The sequence below is a fragment of the Tasmannia lanceolata genome, unplaced genomic scaffold, assembly GCF_043159265.1.
Source record: "Tasmannia lanceolata isolate RefF3 unplaced genomic scaffold, GAP_Taslan_0.1 ptg000006l, whole genome shotgun sequence".
Classification (NCBI taxonomy): Eukaryota; Viridiplantae; Streptophyta; class Magnoliopsida; order Canellales; family Winteraceae; genus Tasmannia; species Tasmannia lanceolata.
The window spans coordinates 34,895,281-34,907,507 of NW_027518683.1; the positions used below are offsets into that span (position 1 = coordinate 34,895,281).

Sequence of the window (12,227 nt, forward strand, 5' to 3'; positions counted from 1 at the left end):
CCCCCATTTGAATTTGCACTGTGGTCCTCTCTCGGCTCGTTCGTTAGGCAAACGATCTCGGATTTCGATGAAATTTCGAAGGGACCTTGGTGAGACCCTACCCTAGCTTAGGGTGAATTTTGGGACCCTAACTCATTGATTTGATGGGGTTTTGCGCAAAATCAGAAGGATTAGGGCACGGTCAAAATGGGGTGTCTACAATATATAGATAGAGTTTTCCGATAACAAATTAAATGACATTGTTTTTTGGGTCATCGGGTACTCATCATAGGGCCCATCAATCAAATGGACAGTTCGGACCACCCAAAAGTGGGACCCAATTTGTAATAGTACGTGTGGCTCATTGTATCACAATCCTAGTTGTAGACCCGTGCGATGCACAGGGCAATAAAGAAATAGTGGACAAAAATAATTATAATACTTTGCAATGAAAACAAACCTTAAACAACCAAAGAATAAAAATTCCCTCTAGATCATTCTATCTAATGAATTTTTTATTATTAATTTTCTCTCATAGAATCATAGAATTTGAGGTTCCATTGATGATAAAAACACATTACTTCAATACATTGAGCATATGAAACAAAAAACTGACAGGAGGAATTAAAGATTCTAAATTCTAAATAATCAGAGAAGAGTATGGTTTGAACGAATTTCCAAATAACAAAAGAATATCTACAGATCATAAAGCCAGCTATATAGGATATTAGTTGGAAAAAGAAAAGAAAAGCATACCTCTTCACAAATCTTCAAATCGATGATCTCTTCCATCCTCTCTACTTTTAAACACCCATATAAATTGCTTGCCACCCATCTAAATCAAATCCCCGCACAAAAAAGAGAGAGAGATGTCATGCGTGTTTCAAAGAAGGAAAAGTGTAAAACCTAAAAAATCATGAAACAACCATCAACTTCTTTGGAAGAGAGATTCAAAAAATTACTTGATACAATTGATCTTGGTAAGTTGTACTCCTCGGCAAAAAGAAATGACTTTGGAAAAGAAAATGCCTATAATGTCAGATGAAATATATGGATTAGAAAATGTAGTTTTGAGTTTCTATATAAGATAAAGATAAGAAAGTGGTAATTGAATCAAAGGATAACCATTCTGCTAATGAAGCTAACGGAAAACTGCAAGGGATTTCAATAGTCAATGGATAAATCTGCAACCAATCTAATCTCTTCAGAATAAAAGCTTACATACCTACATAATCAAAAGATCAAACTAAGTGAACTTTATGAATTGAGATAAAAAAAGTCAAAAGTAAAAAACTAAAAAAAAAAAGATCTGCCACAGGGAGTCTTCTCTATAATTACACTTCAAAAAACCCCACATGATGCAAAATTAAAGTATACCACCCAAAGAAAAGAAATTAAACCAAAAAGAAGCAATTTTCATCTAAAACCCATTTACCAAAAAGTCAGAACTCAGAATTACATAAAAATTATTAACTCTTCATTATGAAGCCAAATACGCCAAATAAAAAATCCTGGTGGCAGCAAAATCTGCCCCTACGAAAACATGTTCCATAGAGATCCTCCTGCCATAGTTATGACGAAAATCCAAATTTGGTCCCCAACACAACTGAAATCATCTTTCCTGTATTTTCTCGATCAAGCTTTTTACTTTTATATACAACCTGTAAATCACAGATTGAACAGCTTTTCCCTGAGAGAAATTAATATTAAAAATTCATCAGACAAAACAAAAATATAATAAAAATTCATATCTCTGTGACCTCTAAGAAAACCAAATTTACAGGAATGGAATTGTTTCCTATTAGCCTTGAAAATAATCACAGCCTAAATCATAACTCTAGATCATCCGGGACTTAATTTGAAAAATCGTGTGAAGTGCTAAAAAGTAGCTGATTTTTAGCATAAATATTCTAGATTTTTAGATAGAAAACGTATATATATCTAGGTGATTTTTGGCCTAAATATTCTACGGGATTTTTAGAAAGAATACCTATTGATATCACATTCCTTTTTGAGAAACCAGAACAAAATAAAACTGTAAAGAGATGGAAAGATATGGGAGAAACTAATTAGGTGATGGAGAGAGATTTTCGGAATATTGTGATACCTCCAATTGAGACAAATTAGGAAGGAAATGTATATCCTTTTAAAGTTGAAAATCCTAAGAAGAAAGGAAACGTGGATAGAATGGGTGCCACGTGGCGCACCCACGTCGTTCAGGATTCTGTTTTACATATATATTATGAGACAACCCGTTCATCGCACGCGTGGAAGTGGAAATTATTTTAGATCGATTGATAGAGCTATGCTATGAGGTATACATGTGAGTAGGGTGATGCAAGAAAAATATAAAGAGAAAAATAACTTGTACCAATTGTATTTGGAATCCGTAATTTCACAGAAATTGTATATAGTAACTGATCAAATGTTTCTATCTTCTGCTTCAATTTAACAACATGAAAAATTCTAAGATGAAGATCCAAAGAGAAGGTGAAGGATCGAAGATATGAGACGAAGAGGGAGAAGATAGGAGAATAAATTCCGGAATAGGGTACAAATGGAAAGGCTTGGGAGGGCAGCCCCAACTAATAAATTAAGGAAAGTGGACTCATCTGAAGCATTCCTCTAATACAATGCAAAAGACATGTGATTGATATGAAAGGTCCACTCGATATGCCTACTAAAGCAATCCTATTAGTCAATAATATGTATTTTGTTTATGGTCATGGATGGTAAAAAACTATAAATAGTCAATGGTTTAGATTCAATGAAAACACACACATTGTCGGATGTTATCATGATCACGATTTTAGGCCATGGGTGATTCAAAGAAAGTCATATTAGATGAATATGGGTCAATCAAAGTAAGTCTCAACTTTAATTGGGATGAAACAGGTTGCAGTAGAACACATTCATTTAAATGTTAGAGATACATTGAAGCAAAAATGACATTCTATCAATTTGGAGATAAATTGAAGTGGCAGCAGTGTAAGACATCCATAAAAACATTAGAGACACATTGAAGCAAAAATGACATTCTATCAGTCATGGATCAATTGATATTGTCTAACACATCCATATAAACGTTAGAGATACATTGAGGCAAAATGACATTCTATCAATCAAGGATCAACTGATATTGTCTAAAAAATCCTAAAATTCAGAAATGTGAATATCTAGGAAGATGATCAAATAGAATAATAGAAAGCCACTACTTCAAAATGGGCTTGTCAAAACATGTACAAATAAGTTCAATGATATTGCATACAGCTACTGAGAACAATATTTTGAAAATTGAATCACATCATAAATTAGAGGGACAAGATTGTGAATAATAAGTTTTTGGTTAAATCTTCTAATTAAATTATAAAAAAGAACATAAAATAATCAGCAACATGGGGGATGAAAATTGTAAAGCTACAATTGATGTTTCAGATTTATTTTAATGTTTTTCACTATGTGTAATAAAGCTAGACAAAAATTTCTACAGTTGGTAATATTGTAGTGGATTTTTATCTGCATGGTTGTTTGACTATTTTTAAGAAATTGCAACTTTGTTACCAATTTTGCTCTAAAATATATGTTACATGTAATTATGGAATGAAACAGCTGATCATATCCTTAACCCATCTCAAACGCAAGAATCGGAAAAAAAATTTATTTTGTTTGGATTCATAGTATTGATTCTATTTATAAAAATGATACCAGTGATCAAAATAAGTTGTAATAATAACCGCAAGAGACGAAGAAAAAAATAATCCAATCGATAAGATGGGGAAAATTAATGCACATACCCCGGTTTCGGATGATAAACATCATCTTGCTTCTGGGCTAAAATGAAAACCTATTTTCAATATAGTCTCTCTCTATCCCTTCATCCCAAAATTAAGATTTTGAAACTCAAAATTAAGAAAGCAAGTAAATACTCAAAATAGTAAGTGGAAAAGTCTTCAACTAAGAGCAATACTTCTATTATCTAATAATCTTTCAAAAAATTAGGTAAGTAATACCGTGAGAAATCACTCCTTTCCAAACATCTTACACGGTTGATGCCATGCTCTCTACCGTGGCGTCTAAAAAATCCATAGAGAGGTGTGGATGCAATGAATCTGCGAACAATGATCTCCTTCACCACGTTCTTAATTATTTGTAATTGAAATTGCTTTGCGTTCAAAGTTATAAATGGAGAATCAGAAAATAAAGAAAAACAGAGCATGAATAGGAAATAGAAAAAATAAAGTTTATCATTGAAGTTCTGTAGATCATGAACTGAAACTACTGGAACTACTACATCAAACAGAGGAGGCGAAACATCTTCAGTTAACGGGAGGGATTCCTATGCTACGGCCTTTTGACGCCGATTTCTCGGGGAGGAGATGACGTCTAATATGGGTAATCTGCAGATTTAAAGGATTTCGTAAAAAAAAAAAGATTAAACTTTGAGCATAGTAATAGACTAATAAAAACACTTAATGGAAAAATTACATATACGCATGAAAAAACCCAACCATAATAATGATATGTTTTTCATAAAATCTCGAACTTTACCAGAAAGCGTAGAATCTTCCTTTGCACCAGCACCAAGTTCAGAAGAAAAAAATTTAATGAGAAGATTAGAAAGAGGGAAAAAGAAGGTTGTAGTTTTACCGGGATAAACCGCCAGAGATAATTTGTGCTCAAGGTTTGATGGTGGCTTTGGGCAGGGGAAGAAGAAGAAGCAAGAAAGGGGAGGAGAAGAACGGTGAATTTAAGAAAAAGAACAGAGAGGATACTGGAAATGAAAGAGAGTTTTGGAAATAAATCGGCTTGATATCCAAGGAATCCATACTAATCGTTTTAGAGTGATATTAAAGGAAATCATTCGTTTTGGAAGGTGTAGGTGTGGAATGTTAAATGGAGGTGTTATTATTCATGATTTAAAATGGTACAACCTTACAAAATGGAAATGATGGCCAAAGAAATGAAATGTAACAGGTTATAAGTAGGAATAAATGGTTATAGGTCTCCACGTCATTAAAGAATTCTCCTCATTTATAGCTACGTCATTAAAGAATTCTCCTAATTTATAGTGTTTTCGGTCTTTGGAAACTTGAAGAGACGTGTGAAGGGATGAAAAAAAAACGGGATGAATTCCTAATGACACGTAGGAAATATGAAACGTATGTAACTTTCCTTTTTATAATTATCAATCGTTTTTTAATTTCGGGATGCAGTGGGGGTGCCACGTGGCGACACCCCAGCGTACCACATTCAGCTTTACATGATAGATATAGATAGATAAGGGAAATGATTTCTGCGCTCAATGTTTTGATAAACATGCGCTCCATTTTTTGTCGCGTAGTATTTAATGGGCTGTCGATAAATATTACGGTTCTCAAAAAGCCTTTAAATGCTACATGACAAACATGTGGAGCTGTAGACACCCCCATTTTGCTCCGCTCTAGCAAATAAAGATTTTCCATTTTAGGACCATTTTCCAACACTTTCCTTCAATTTCCATTTACTTTGCCATATTTTCCAAAGAACTTCTTCGATGGGGGATTTAAATTCTTTAGGGTTGGATTAGGCCAATTTGGGATGCGCCCATCATATTAATCTGTGAATTTAAAATTCTGATGGGTTTGGATAATGAGGAAATTGGACTCACTAAATGTAAAGATGGAATTTAGAGGAATCCAAGTTTGTCCGTACTTGTAATGGGGCCCATCAATTAGATGGCTCAGATCATCTAACGAAGATGATTTAAGGGATGCAAACCATTTATGTCACGGCCCATAAATTGGACAGTTGGGATCATCTTATGGGAATGATCTAAAAGGCGCAACCGATTTACATCATAACCCGCCAAATAGGCAGTTATGATCATCCCATGGAGGTCATTTTGGGAGCACATCCAATTTGATTTTGGCTCATTAATGGACTGTTCGGATCAGCCTATGGAAATGGTTAGAGGGCGTGGTCAATTACCATTATGTCTCATCAATCGTGAGGCTTAGATCATCCTACGGAAATTATTTTGGGGGTGCAACGCATTTATGTGGTGGTCCATCGAATGAACAGTTAGGATCATCTCAGGGAGGTAATTTTGGGGGTGCAACCAACTTACATTGTGGCCTTCCAATTGGATAGTTTCCATCGTCCTATGGAAGTGATTTAGGGGGCAGGATCAATTTGTGTTTTGGCCTACCAATTGAACGGTTCGGGTCACCCTACGGATATGATTTGTGGGGTGTAATCAGTTTACGTCGTGACCTATCAATTGGTCGGGTTGGATCACTCCATGATGCGGACCGTGCGCACAGTACCCATCTCTCTCTCTCTCTCTCTCTCTCTCTCTCTCTCTCTTCACTTTTAAAGGTTAAAGGTTGATTAACATGGGTGGGACCCGCTTTGATTAGAAAAGATCTTTGAGAGTTATTTTCAAAATGTAATTCTTAGAAGAATTTTTTGGGTCTATTAGGATTCCGAAAAGCAAATGTTTATAAAAACCCACGTACCCATGTCACGTGAGCACCTTCTTCTGTCATTATCTTATGCGCTAATACCTCTGGGTTGTGAAACGGTGGCAAGATGAAACTTCATGCAATCTCTCATATTTATCCAAAAAGCCACATGGCACGCATTTGAATAGAAGGAAAAAGTTGGTGGCTTTTAATTCTTATCTATGTAACCCCCTAACCAATAGAAAAAGAGGCTCTTTGAACTGTCTCAAATCTGGGATTTTTATCTTCATAAAGAGAAAAGAAAAAAACATCTATGGAGAGAGGTAACCGATGAAGCTTTAAAAGAGGCCTCCCACATGAGAGCTCGGCCTTGCTCTCTCCTCTACCATTCAGCCATCTTGGGCTACCCCTTTTCCATCCTCCAGCCCTCCCTCGGTCAACTTGGCCTCACTTTTGTTCACTAGTCAGTCTCACCCCCAGACCCCACTCATTGCTAACTTGGCCCCTCAATAAATCTGACCGAAGCTTCGGTCTACCCTCTGAACCGAGCCCTCAAAACCCTTGATCTTAATTCGCACATCAGCTACATTATCTCTTGAATCAAGAGTGAGTCCGACTCATTCGGATCTTATAGGAGGACTACATCCTGATGGGGCATAAATACGGCGCTGTTCTCAAACCTCGCCACGTGTCGCCCATGCACCAATAACGCCTAACCATCACAAAGAAAGACGATGGGAAACGACAAGACCGTACGAGCACGACACGTGTCACTTCTCGCCGCCCGAACTTCATCATCACAAATCATGAAAGGGATTATCCAGCAAAGCCACGTGCGCCGTCCAGGCAGGGGAACGGCCCAATCCCGCCAGGGAAGGTTTTCTCTCCATAATGATGAAAGGTCCGGCGCCGTCCAGGCAGGGAAACAACCCAATCCCGCAAAGGAAGGTTTTCCCTCCATAATGATGAAAGGTCCGCGCGTCGTCCAGGCAGGGAAACAGCCCAATTCCGCCAAGGAAGCTTTTCCCTCCATAATGATGAAAGGTCCGCGCGCCGTCCAGGCAGGGAAACGGCCCGATCTCGCCAAGGAAAGTTTTCCCTCCATAGTGATGAAAAGGTCCGCGCGCCATCCTTTAAAAGGGAAGAGAGGGGAAGAAGAGAGGGACTGGATCTTTTTTTTCTCAGCTCCCCTAGAACAATCGAAAAAAGAGGCAAGGCAAGAACAGAGGAGACTAGGAACTTAATCCCACTCTCCCTGTTAGTCCCCTCCGGCCCACCCATCCGCACACCCAGAAAAGAACCTGTGCCTTGGTCCTGGTAAACCTGATCGAACCCTCTCATCTTCTCGCTGTCATTTATATTGATTGGTCGAAGGATCTGACTTGGGTGTCGAAGTGATCGTCCGGGACCCACCCCGGACCCCCCTGACCCCCTTTGTTTGTTATTGCAGACCCCGCGGAGGCCCTCTACCGATCGCACGATCACAGACCCGGATTCAGACGCCATCATATTGGCGCCATCCGTGGGACTCGTTGAGTACTGAACGCCTTATGGCGATGAGAAACCACACCCAACAGCAAGAAATAGGGGTAATGACCAGGAGCCAGGCTCAACACGCACAAACCCACGCCTCAAGCTCCCGGGAGCCTAACTCACCGCTCTCGGGCCGACACCAGCCCTCCTCCAGCACACCGCAGATGGTCCCCACCATGAAAATGTTCAACGAGCTCCTCCAAGAGCTACTCCAACGCTTGCCTCCGCCGGAACCTCAGGCCCCGGGGAGGCCCCTGACAACGCATGACCAGACGGAAGCCTATGACGAAGGTGACGAGGAACAGCCCGGGGGGGGCGTCATCCCCGGCGAAGGCGAGCATCGACTCGCCGGACACCATCCCCATCGGCGAATAGCCCTTTGCCCCCCTGCAGCTAGGGAACACCAGCAAGACGACCGGAAGCAAGCTATGCTAAGCCGCGCTCCCCCTGCCCAGACTGCTCGTTTCCAGGAACCGCCCCCAGCTCGGACGGAGGAGGTAGCAACCTCAGCGCAACCCCCCGGTATGGATCCGATAGCCGACCTACAAAGGCAAATCCGAGAAGTAAAACTGGAAATGAAAAAGCCCTACGCCCACGGCATCCTCGACGAATGGGAGAGGGAAACAACATCCCCGTTCACCTCGGAGGTCTTAAAGACCCCAGTGGAAGCAGGAATAGACCTCTCCCGTTTCGGTTTGTACGATGGCAGCACAGACCCCCTCGAGTTTCTCCAAACTTTCAAAAGGGTAATGACGCTCCGGGGTACGTCTGACGGATTTATGTGCAGAGCCTTTGCCTCCCTGTTAAGAAAAACCGCTAACGACTGGTACATGAGATTGGAGCCCGACTCCATCGCATCATTCCACGAATTCGGTAGAAAGTTCAGCGCAAGGTTCGCCAACAACCGCCTCCGCCACGACCCGGCGGACGCCCTCTTAGCCCTCCGACAAGGAAGAAACGAGACCCTAAGAGACTTCATGTTGAAATTCAACGCCGAGCTAGCCCAGCTTTCCAACATGGACGTCCTCTCAAGCTGCATCTTACCCTCAAGCCACCACGGGACCTGCAGGAACTTGAATCCAAGGCTGACAAGTTCGTACGCGCAGAAGAAGCTTGCGCCCGAGAGCAGAGGGAACCTGGCCCCGATGAAAGAAAAAGCAACGACGGCCGAAGGGCCGCGAGGCCACGGGCCGAGGAAAGACAGGCGACCCGGAACCCCGTCCCCTTCTTCGAAAGACTGGGAAGCGCCCCACTGAAGGTCCCCCTCTCCCATGTCCTGCTGGCTATAAGAGATCAGGGTCTCCTGATCCCCCCAAGAGAATGGCCACGGACCCGAAGAAGCGGTCCACATGAAAGTTCTGTGAATTCCACGGGGACCACGGCCATGAGACCGACCATTGTTTCCACCTCCGGCTCCAGCTAGAAAAACTGGCCGAGGAAGGGCACCTAAATCAATATCTCAGGAGCCCTGGCGAAAACTCGCACGAGGCCCATCACTCGTCCGATGAACCCAGAGGCAGGCGTCAATCACATAACAGGCGCCGGTCCGGTAGCCATCGCCGATCCACAAGCCGACACCGATCCCCGAGCAGGCATCGCTCTCGAAGCAGACACCGATCCCGCAGCAGACACGACACGCGCCGCCACCAGTGCTCCAAGAAGGAGGAGCCCCCCAAACAGCCGCAGGCCCGCGAACAGCCGCCTAACATTATCGGAAAAATCAACATCATCACGGGCGGACCGGCGGCGGGAGGACTAACGACAGCTGGTCGGCTAGCGTATCCAGAGCGGGTGTTTTCCATGGAAATACCTTCTAAAAAGGCCAGGACGGATCCTCCCCATGAAGACCAGGTCATCACTTTCTCCCCCAAAGACCTCAACGGACTACAAGTCCCGCACGACGACGCACTGGTCATCAGGCTAGTCGTCGCCAACTTCGACATAGGAAAAATTCTGGTGGACACGGGAAGCTCCGTCAACGTGCTACACCTCGGAACCTTCGAAGAAATGAAACTGGGTGAGGGGAGACTAGGACCCGCGGAATATTCCATCTTCGGGTTCTCCGGGGCATCGGTACGGGTCAATGGCAAAATCGACTTACCCGTGACCTTTGGGACGTACCCCCTCCAAAAGACCGTCTTGACCACCTTCGTGGTCGTAGACATACCCTTCACCTACAGCGCCATCATAGGGCGCCCCGCTCTAAGAGACTTGGGAGCGGTAGTCTCCACCCCCCACCTCAAGATGAAATTTCCCACTCAAACTGGAGTAGGGGAAGTTCGGGGGCAGCAGATGATAGCACGTCAGTGCTACGCGGCAAGCCTAAGGGGGAGCAACGCCCCGGCCGAAAACTTCACGATCGGGAGTGAAGACCCCCGACAGCGGGCCCGTACGATCAGAGGAGAACCTGCCGAGGAGCTAGACTCCATCCCCATAGTCCAAGATCAGCCGGAGAAACAAGTCCGGATCAGTTCCCTGCTGAAAGGCACCTTGCGAGACAAAATGATTGACTTCCTCAGAGCCAACAAAGACGTGTTCGCATGGTCCGCCAAGGACATGCCCGGGATACCCAAGGAATTGGCCGTTCACAAGTTAAACGTGAATCCAACCCTCAAACCCGTCCGGCAGAAAAAGAGGAACTTCGCGGCATAGCGCCAAACCCACATAAAAGCCGAAGTGGAGAAACTGCTACAAGCCGGATTTATAAGAGAAATCCGGTACCCCGAGTGGCTGTCAAATGTGGTCATGGTCAAGAAGGCCAGTGGGGGCTGGCGGGCCTGTATAGACTTCATAGACCTAAATCGGGCTTGCCCAAAGGACCCCTACCCCCTCCCGCGTATAGACCAGCTCATCGACGCCACATCCGGGCACGAGCTCCTCACCTTCCTAGATGCCTTCTCGGGTTACAATCAGGTGAAAATGCACGAACCAGACATCCCGAAAACAGCTTTCATCATCGATCAGGGCGTCTACTGCTACACCGTCATGCCCTTTGGATTAAAAAATGCGGGGGCCACATACCAGCGGCTCGTAAACAAGCTATTCCGGGATCAGATCGGAAGGAAGGTGAAGGTGTATGTTGATGACATGCTGGTAAAAAGCTTGGAAGCCTTCAAACACATCTCCGACCTTCAGGAAACCTTCGACACCCTGCGACGAGCCCGGATGAAGCTGAACCCAGCGAAATGCGCCTTCGGGGTGACTTCCAGAAAATTCTTAGGGTTCATGGTTAGCCAGAGAGGCATCGAGGCCAACCCCAAAAAAATCCAGGCCATCCTGGACATGGAGCCCCCGACAACAGCAGTAGAGGTGCAGAGGCTCGCAGGGCGAATCACCGCCCTCGGCCGTTTCATGCCCAAATCGGCGGAGAAATGTCAGCCGTTCTTCAAGCAGCTAAAAAACATACGGGAATTCGAATGGACCCCGGCCTGCCAAGAAGCCTTCAACGCCTTGAAACAATACCTTCAGACACCGCCCGTACTAATCAAACCTGAGCCGGGGGAAGAACTATTTTTGTATCTGGCCATCAGCCCTACAGCGGTAAGTGCGGTATTGGCCAAACAGAGCGACAAGAAGGAACATCCGGTGTACTATGTAAGCAAGACCCTCCACGGTGCGGAGGTTTGATACTTAAACATAGAGAAATTCGCCATCGCAGTTGTAAGCGCCGTCCGGAAACTCCGCCCCTACTTCCAGGCCCACCCCATAATACTTTTGACTAATCAACCCCTCAGGAGAATTCTCCAAAAACCGAAGACCTCGGGAAGGATGGTAAGCTGCGCCGTCGAGTTGGGAGAGTTCGACATACAGGTCCGACCGAGGCCGGCCATTAAATCCCAGGCCCTCGCCGACTTTATAGTGGAGTCCACAGCCCCTGCCACGGAACCAGCAATGATGGAAAATGCCAGGGCCCCACTGAACAGACGGCTCGCGAAGGCATGAGGCCAGACTCGGCGGAACAGAGCGGCGAGATTAACTGGACCCTGCACGTTGATGGCTCGGCAGGTAAAACGGGACGCGGGGCGGGAGTGGTCCTCCACGGCCCCGAAGGATTCACATTAGAATACGCCCTCCGGCTAGATTTCAAAGCCTCCAACAACGAGGCTGAATACGAGACTTTGTTGGCAGGTTTAAGCCTAGCCACAGAACCCGGCGCAAGAAAGTTAAGAGTCTACAGCGATTCCCAGCTCGTCGTCAATCAAGTGAATGGGGCATACAAGGCCAGGGGCCTCAGAATGAAGAGATACCTCCAGAAGGTAAAAGAAAAGCTGC

At 44.2% G+C, this 12,227-nt stretch overlaps 1 long non-coding RNA gene across 2 annotated transcripts; it reads right to left on the reverse strand.

Moving 5' to 3' along the window:
* Positions 1 to 730: 730 nt before the first annotated feature.
* LOC143878572 (uncharacterized) lies at positions 731 to 2,087 on the reverse strand. 2 transcript variants are annotated; one of them, XR_013251022.1, is made up of 4 exons: positions 1,970 to 2,087; positions 1,105 to 1,204; positions 942 to 1,008; positions 731 to 814 (listed from the first exon to the last, which is right to left on the reverse strand). It is a non-coding gene; the product is annotated as an uncharacterized LOC143878572 (long non-coding RNA). The 2 variants fall into 2 exon arrangements; XR_013251021.1 differs by lacking the exon at positions 1,105 to 1,204 and having other exon boundaries at positions 1,970 to 2,082.
* Between the last annotated feature and the right edge of the window lie 10,140 nt (positions 2,088 to 12,227).